Source organism: Mustelus asterias, chromosome 10 (genome assembly GCF_964213995.1).
Source record: "Mustelus asterias chromosome 10, sMusAst1.hap1.1, whole genome shotgun sequence".
Taxonomy (NCBI): domain Eukaryota; kingdom Metazoa; phylum Chordata; class Chondrichthyes; order Carcharhiniformes; family Triakidae; genus Mustelus; species Mustelus asterias.
In genome coordinates this window covers 19,901,978-19,910,446 of record NC_135810.1, presented here as the reverse complement: position 1 = coordinate 19,910,446, position 8,469 = coordinate 19,901,978, and positions in this window count along the sequence as shown.

Sequence of the window (8,469 nt, the reverse complement as noted above, 5' to 3'; positions counted from 1 at the left end):
TGTTGAGTTATAAGAATATTCACTTTCTTCTATTTTTCTCATTGGTGCTTGATGCACTATCAACACCCAGAGATGGAATCTGGACTAATAGGCTTTTATTAACTATAAAAGGGAACTAACTCTACAGTAACTCTAACCAAGGGACCGGACCAGAATGAGGCGAAGGGGAGGAGCAGCCACCTTTATACCCCAGTGAACAGGGGAGGAGCCTCAGGCAGCACCGGTAGGGATGTGTCCAGTCATCAGAACATAACAGTGGTTATCAAAACATAACAGTGGTTATCAAAATATAACAGTGGTTATCAGAACATAACAGTGGTTTACCACAGTGCTAAAGACAGAGTTTTGATTTGTTCTTTAAGAATAATACATTTTAAGCCAGTCAGGTGAAACTGTGATGAATAAAACTATATATATATATATATACATATATATATTATATTATATACTCTCTCTATATATATATTGTTATGTCGCGGAGTGATTTCTCCCTCTGCGCGATTTCGAACCCCCCAAAGTTATATACCTCGCCTCGTAATCTTAATGTGCGTGAGAAAGTAGGAAGCTACTGGTTTGGTAAATTAAAGCAGGATCTCTCACTCTCTATCATGAACAATTATTTTCAAAAACTGGTGACAACCTTATTAAGGCAATTAACAAACTGAATAAACTCCCCAATAGCATGCTGCTCCAATTATAAGACTCATTCAGGAATAAGGAAATAAATCATTACAGAATATAGTCACTCTCAAATAACATAATACCAGGTGTCTGTTGGAAGTATGAACTTTCTCCTGATGCTTCAGTCTGGAATACTTTCTGAGTTGGTTTCTCCGTCGATTTAGATGGTGATTTGATGAAGACACACATTAAAACTGCAATATTTCATATGAGAGCCTCGCCTCCCCTCTTTCCCTCAAGCGGTAGCAACATACCCTAACCATTATTTTTCCTTGTCCGGATTTAAATACCTAGAATTACCTCACGGTATTCCTGCAATTTGAGTGGCTTGCCAACACTCAAATTTGACTTCAATTAGTTGTGTGTTTTTGAGTGCTTGCTTTAAAATCATTGGTTCAATTTAAACCTGTTTTGCTCTGCTGGAACTCTGGCTGCTGCTTCAGATTCACAAATGTTGCAAAGTTGGTTTCTGCAGCCTGCTTTCTGCAGTTTAAAATCCCAAGCACAAAGACGCATGCTTTTCAAAGAGACAAGGCTGTATGATTTCTTCTTTTGGTTTCAGCATTTCTTTTCAATATTTACATTTGTCAAACACCACATTTTTAACCTTAAATATGCAACTTCATAACAATATAAAATATATATATATCGATATATATTTAGATTATATGTATATATAAAACAATATAGAATCATAGAATAGAATCATAAAGTCCATACAGTGCAGAAGGAGGCCATTCAGCCCATCAAGCCTACACCAACAACAATCCCACCCAGGCCCTACCCCTGTAATCCTATGATTTATCCTGCTCATTGCCCTGACACAAAGGGACAATTTAGCATGACCAATCAACCTAACCCACACATCTTTGGAGTTCTGATTAGTGTCAGTACAAAACAGGGAAGTAAGGATGAGAGTCTATGCACTGCCATACATTATTTCAGGCATATTATAGCCAGATATAGATACTAAGTAATAGAATTGAATTGAAGTAAAACATATCCACTTTACATCAATGTTACCGGCTTCAGGAAATGTTGGCTTTTATGAGATATGCCATGTAAACCACAACAACAGATTTCAAGACTGGTAGCACAGTACCTACCTGTCCAATATTGATCTAAAGTCCTGGATATCCTGAAACCCCCTGAGCAATAGCCTGCGAGTAACCCGTCTATTTTTCAGAGGCATTCCTGACAGAATTCCATTTGAAAAGGACAGTTGGAAAATACAGCGCAATTCAGATCCACACTATAAACTTCACATGAAGGCACCTTTTTGAAATACTTCCTCTCGTATTCAGTTAGTCACATTGGAGAGCAGTAGTTGCAACCGGTCCAGAAGATGGACGGTTGATCCAAATGTTGGTTTATTTTGAGCTTTTGTGCTGTTCTTGTTTTTTCCCTTGTGAAATCTATTTTTAGAAGGTACTTGACTATTGTTTGCTATTACTTAAAACTCGACTTCACTATGCTACAGAGTTTACAGAACACCATGGGTGTCTCAAATTATGAAGTTATTCAGGGCAGCATGGTGGCACAGTGGTTAGCCAATGCTGCCTCATAGCAACAGGGAACTGGGTTCAATTTGGCCTCGGGTAACTGTGTGGAGTTTACACGTTCTTCCCGTGTCTGTGTGGGTTTCCACCGGGTGCTCCGGTTTCCTCCCACTGTCCAAAGGTGTGCGGGTTAGGTTGATTGGCCATGATAAATTGCCCCTTAGTGTCGGGGGATTAGTACTGTAAATGTGTGGGGTTACGGGGATGGGATCTGGGTGGGATTGTTGTCGGTGCATGCTCGATATGCCATATGGCCTCCCTCTGCACTGTAGATTCTATGATTCTATTTTCACTTGACTTGAGGATCTTTTTTTATCGTCAGTCCCTCAAAATACATTTGCTAAGCTTCATCATTTATCTGTCCTCATACAACGCAGAATCGCCGAGCAAAAACTGATAGCCAAGTTCTGCACACATGAGGACGGCCTCAACCGGGATCTTGGGTTCATGTCACACTATCTGTAACCCCCACGACTTGCCTGGGCTTGCAAAATCTCACTAACTGTCCTGGCTGGAGACAATACACATCTCTTTAACCTGTGCTTAACCCTCTCTCCACTCACATTGTCTGTACCTGTAAAGACTTGATCACCTGTAAAGACTCGCATTCCAACCATTATCTTGTAAATTGAGTCTGTGCCTATGTATGCCCTGTTTGTGAACACAGCTCTTCACTCACCTGAAGAAGGAGCGACACTCCGAAAGCTTGTGCTACCAAATAATCCTGCTGGACTTTAACCTGGTGTTGTGAGACTTCTTACTGTGCTTACCCCAGTCCAACACCGGCATCTCCATCTCTGGTGACTCAGCAGGCCAATGCCACAGGTAGGAGGACAGAAAGAACAGTAGTTGCCCTAAGGAAGAGGAGTTCTCCAGCCAGGGTTCTGTTCTCTCTCTCCTTTTGTTTCTCCGTAGCAGAGTTTACAGAACCAATTTCTGCCTCTGGTATCAGAGAAAGATGGGAAATCCCATCAGAGAGAAGAGCAATATTTCTTCAAGGGATACATCCCTTGAAGAGAACTAGCAGTAAATTAAGTGCATTGGCCGTGCTAAATTCTCCGCCAGTGTACCCGAACAGGCGCCGGAGTGTGGCGACTGGGGAATTTTCACAGTAACTTCATTCCAGTGTTAGGCCTACTTGCAACACACATAAATAAACTTTAAACTGATAGCAAAATACTGCAAATGTTAGAATCAGAAAGAGAAACAGAAAATGTCGGAAAAACTCAGCTGGTCTGACAGCAGGGGTGGAAAAAGAAAATAAGAGTTATTGGGTGGCATTTTCTGGTTTTTTTGACCAAGTGTCAACTCAGGCAGGAAAAATGGTGTGTGGCCATCGGCTCCACTTCTGGCTTTTCCCGCCATACCTCTTGATACTTGTTCTAAAGAAGTTCAGAAAGCTGCTCCCATGATGCTATGCCAGCAATGTCAGCCTTCAAAAGACAGAGGCGCTATTTAAAAAGGGCCCCGATCTAAAAGATAAAAGTAGAGAAAAGGTTTTCCCTTATGAACATGGGGAATCCCCCCTCTCCCACCCACTGTGATGAATAAATCTATAACAATCTCAAATCGTAGAATAGAATCATAAAATCTGTACAGTGCAGAAGGAGGCCTTTTGGGCCCATCGAGCACAATCCCACTCAGGCCCCATTCCTCTAACACGTATTTACCCTGTTCCCCATTGGAAAGCACTCCTCCTCCTGAGGGGGGGAACCCTAATGTGTGGGGATAATAGAGTGGGGAAGTCCACTAATGATTGTATAGTAATGAGGTTCCCAACCTTTCATGGTGGGGGGAGGTAGGGTGTGTTGGGGGAGAGGGGGGACAGTTAGAATGGGAAATCCCAACGGCCAAAGGCAGGGGTGGGAAATCCACACCACCTCCATGTTTCGAGTCTATTTGATTCTTCTTCAGAGCTGACTATGTTGCGGAATTTTGGATGCAGCACATGGCATGGTTTGTGCCAAATTCCTTCCACACGCTGATATCAAGTTGTTCCCTTTTCAATAATGAGACCTTTGAAGTTTACTGAAAAAACTTTTTGCTGTCTTCCTGGAGATCGGATGCTGAACTTAACCTGTAAAAAGAGGATCTGTTTGGAAAGCCCTTTATCTGGACGCAGTGTCCAGACTGGCGAACGGATTGTGTGTGGTCATGTTGGCAATGCTGGAGGAATTGGCTACAAGAGAACAATTCCAAATACAACATTCTTCCCATCCTACCCTCTCAGGCTTTGATCATGCCAGTGTGGAAGGGAAAGAGCATTCACCTGTGTCATTGGATTTGAATCTTGCTGACACAAAGATCGGTTTGAGAGAATGATGATGAACTAAGCTAAATTCTTGATTGGAAATGCCTAGCATTTATCATATGTTAACATCATTGTGTACCAAAGGAAAAAAAAGCTTATTCCTCAAATCTGAAGCTTTGAGAATCGAGAATAGGTTGTGGATGTGGGTCTAAGAAATCCGATGCTATGCAAACCTGTGCAACATGAACAGTTTCTTTCAGGCCACTTTCATGGCCTGTGCAGGCCTGTCATTTTATGAACTTTCAATCAATACTTTTAAAAATTGAGCACAAACAAGCTTGTTAAGATGGTATGTGACTTTTGGCATTTAGACTACAGACAGTATCAAGTCACTGGTGAATACTTAATTAAATATGGACATAGGTAAGGGTACCTCACAGCTATCTGGGGAATTCACACATCTCATTGTTTAAGGATGAGCCACCTTCAATGCTATAAAGTTTCCAGGCTGGCTGCCTCCCTGTTCCACATTGGACAAAAGGGAAGATTGAAAATTAATGACCACTATCAACTTCCATTGCATTACAATGGCCTCCCCCTTCCAAACTAGACTGGGTGGGCCATTCCACAACATGGGATGTGAATTCAACATGACCACAGCACCCTATTTGGAAAACACCTTGAACTTGTAACAGTCATTTTTTTTGTCTGCTTAATAGATCAGCTCAAAGTTATTTTCTGGCAGATTAAACCAATTCATAGGAACCATAGTTGTCGGCCAGTCTGAGAACCAGGCTCAAAAACTAGCTGCAAGTCATCAAGCAGCCAAAGTATTTAAAATGTTCAAAGTTTTCAAAAGTTCAATTGTGAACCAACCTCCTCGACATTCGACCACAAGAAACCTCACAAACTGCTGGAATTCCTTCGTTTTACAAGAACCTCATTTCAAGTTTAAATCTAATTAAGAAGCCACAGGCCTGTCATATGGTACACAGCAAGTCAGAAATCAGAGGCTGAAGTTACTGTAATCTGTAAAATTATGCTGTATGTATCTACATCCAAACTGTGTGTATGTATGTGTGACACCAAGTCTATGACACTGTTAATTCAAGGCTGCATGGTGGCACAGTGATTAGCACTGCTGCCTCACAGTGCCAGGGACCCGGGCTCGATTTCCGGCTTGGATCACTGACTATGTGGAGTTTGCATATTTTCCCCGTGTCTGCGTGGGTTTCTTCTGGGTATTCCAGTTTCTCACAGTCCAATGATATGCGGGTTAGGTGGATTGGTCAGGGAAATTGCCCCTTAGTATCATGGGGACTAGCTAGGGTAACTGTATGGGTTATGGGGATAGGGCCTGGGTTGGATTGTGGACTGTGCAAACTCGATGGGCAAAATGGCCTCTTGTAGGGATTCTATGATCTATGAATAAATAGCCTTCATTATTTTAAAACTCACAAAAGCTTGCTGCTGAATTATTTAATTAGAATACATACTCTGAAGTTAAGAAATACATATCTGTATCTACATAAAATATGTGGATTGAGGGTAGTAAGGGAGCACATGCATTCTGTCCACAACCACCAAGACCATCAATGGAAAAAATGAAACGAATCCCTCCCCACTCCAAGCTGAAGACAACCATACTTTTCTCAAAGACAAAGCAGCGATCCTAAGCAACATTACCGAAACCTTTCAATCAGGAGTCTCCAGTACCAGGTAAAACCATCAAAACAATTCCTCAGTAGCTTGAGAGTTCAAATTTGGGCATGCTGCCAACTTTTGCTGAGATAGATGCAAAAGGTTAGCCAACAGATGAAAAATAACAATTGGCTTTGGTCTGCTCAACATGACGGTTTGCATCCCATTCTCAGACCGACTCACATTAGCTTAAGCGATACATTTTAGCCTGCAGTCAATTTCATTGTTGCAGAGATGTGACCAATTGCTTCTCTGCCGACCAAATGAAAGAGACTTTGATATATAAAAAAAATCATTTGCTCATGATAGAGTTGGAACACATTGTGGTAATAAAGAAATTAGACTAAACTTTATCGAGTATTTTAATTTCTGCAGCCTAAATATTTGAAGCTCAGTATTTTTTTCTGAATTATTTTATTTCTTTGTATTTTTTGTGTTTCTGTTAAAGCATGCCTTCCATTTTTTTAAACAGATCTTTTAAGAACTTCCCTTTTCTTTATTTAGAACTTCTAATAAAATGTTTTGCCATGACTAACTAAAAGACATTTCCTCAAAGTGGTCCATGAGCTAAGAATTTGTATGTTTGTCTGTAGTCCCCTTTATATTTGCAAGTGATTCAAGTTAAAGTAAACAGTGGGCCCGATTTTACCAAAACTTCGCTCCCGTTTTTGGGCGCGAAATCGCGGTAAAGTTGGGCGTCAGGCCTATACCGCGATCTGCACCCGATTCCGAGCAGATCGCGGCTTTACCGACACCCGATTCGGGTGTGGGTCCGGCCCGCACCCGAATCGGGCGGCCAGACGATTTAAATGCATTCGCATGCATTTAAATTGACTTAATGAACCGCGTGCCCAACTCTACCGCCAAATCCCACTTTACCGTCTTCTGGCCCGTTCTGGATCCGTGCTTTTAGCGACCTGCAGAATAAAAGTCCGAAGCGGATTTCTATTCTGCAGGGGAACCTCCGAAGCACTCTCTGCCCTTGTGAAGTCACCATCCTCCTCGACCATCCTTCGCGGACCCCCCCGCTAACCACCCCGGCAGACCCCTCCCCTGGGATCGGACTCCCCTGGGAGGCAGGCCCCCCCCGGCAGACCCCCTCCCCACTGGGATCAGACCTCCCTGGGAGGCAGGCCCTCCTCAGCAGAGCACACCCCCAACCTACCTCGATCGCTGGTCTCCCTCCACCATCCTTCCATTAGCAAGATAAGCTGTACGTTCCACAGCTAGATCAACTTTGGTCAACACAAAGATGGTCCTTCTGCCTTGTGGGTCCACCTGGCTCACCAAGTCAGTTACAATACTGGGTTCAGCATCTACTGAACCATCTTGGATACAAAGGATAATGAATGGTACTGGTCAATCTTCCTGGTGCTATCAGTGCTGTAACACCAGGAATGGCTGCCGAAACCAAGGATATAATTTTTAGCATAAGCAAGGCTTACATGCAGAACCCTAATGCCATTATCCTTTGCATCCAAGATGGTTCAGTAGATGCTGAACACAATATTGTAACTGACTTGGTGAGCCAGATGGACCTGTCACAACCCCTCTCCTCCTCCCACCCCCCACCCCCACAGAGGGCGATCTGGGTCCCGCCCCCTCTCCTCCTCCCACCACCCCCCCCCCTCCCCAGAGGGTGGTTTGGGTCCCGCCCCCTCTCCTCCTCCCACCCCCCCACCCCCCAGATGATCTGGGTCAGAGAGCCGCTCTCTGTTCTCCCCACCCGGGCATGCTTCTTCGGATTTTTTTTTGAACTGCGCTGGAAAGAGGATTCCGGGCTCGGATCTATTTGACGCCCAGATTCGGCACTTCGACTCAAAATGATAAAATCAGGCCCAGTAGCAAAATGTTGGTCTACGAAGCTACTGCTCAAAGGTACTTAAGGAAAAGTGATCAATAGCATTTGGTGATATAGAACTTGAGTATTGCTGAAAATGAGACATATTGAAGCTTCTCATCTTGTACTCATCAGAGCATTTCACAAGTTTACCAGTATAAAGACAAAATAACAATTTATACATTCGAAGAAGAGAGAGCTGATTCGTTGGCAAGTGAGCTCTGATTGGTAGAGGTGTTGCTAGGGAGAAGTCCCCAGTTGATGATGACTGAGATCACGTACTGAAAGCTACATATTTGAATACTCAGGGCTATGTTTTTTGCAGGAAGAACAGGTACACACATTGCATCTGTTTCAGCAGAGCAAAATAATCTTAGCAATTCACTGATTCATTCCTCAGGGAAATGTATTGATTAATCAAGGTCAAGCTGCCAGGT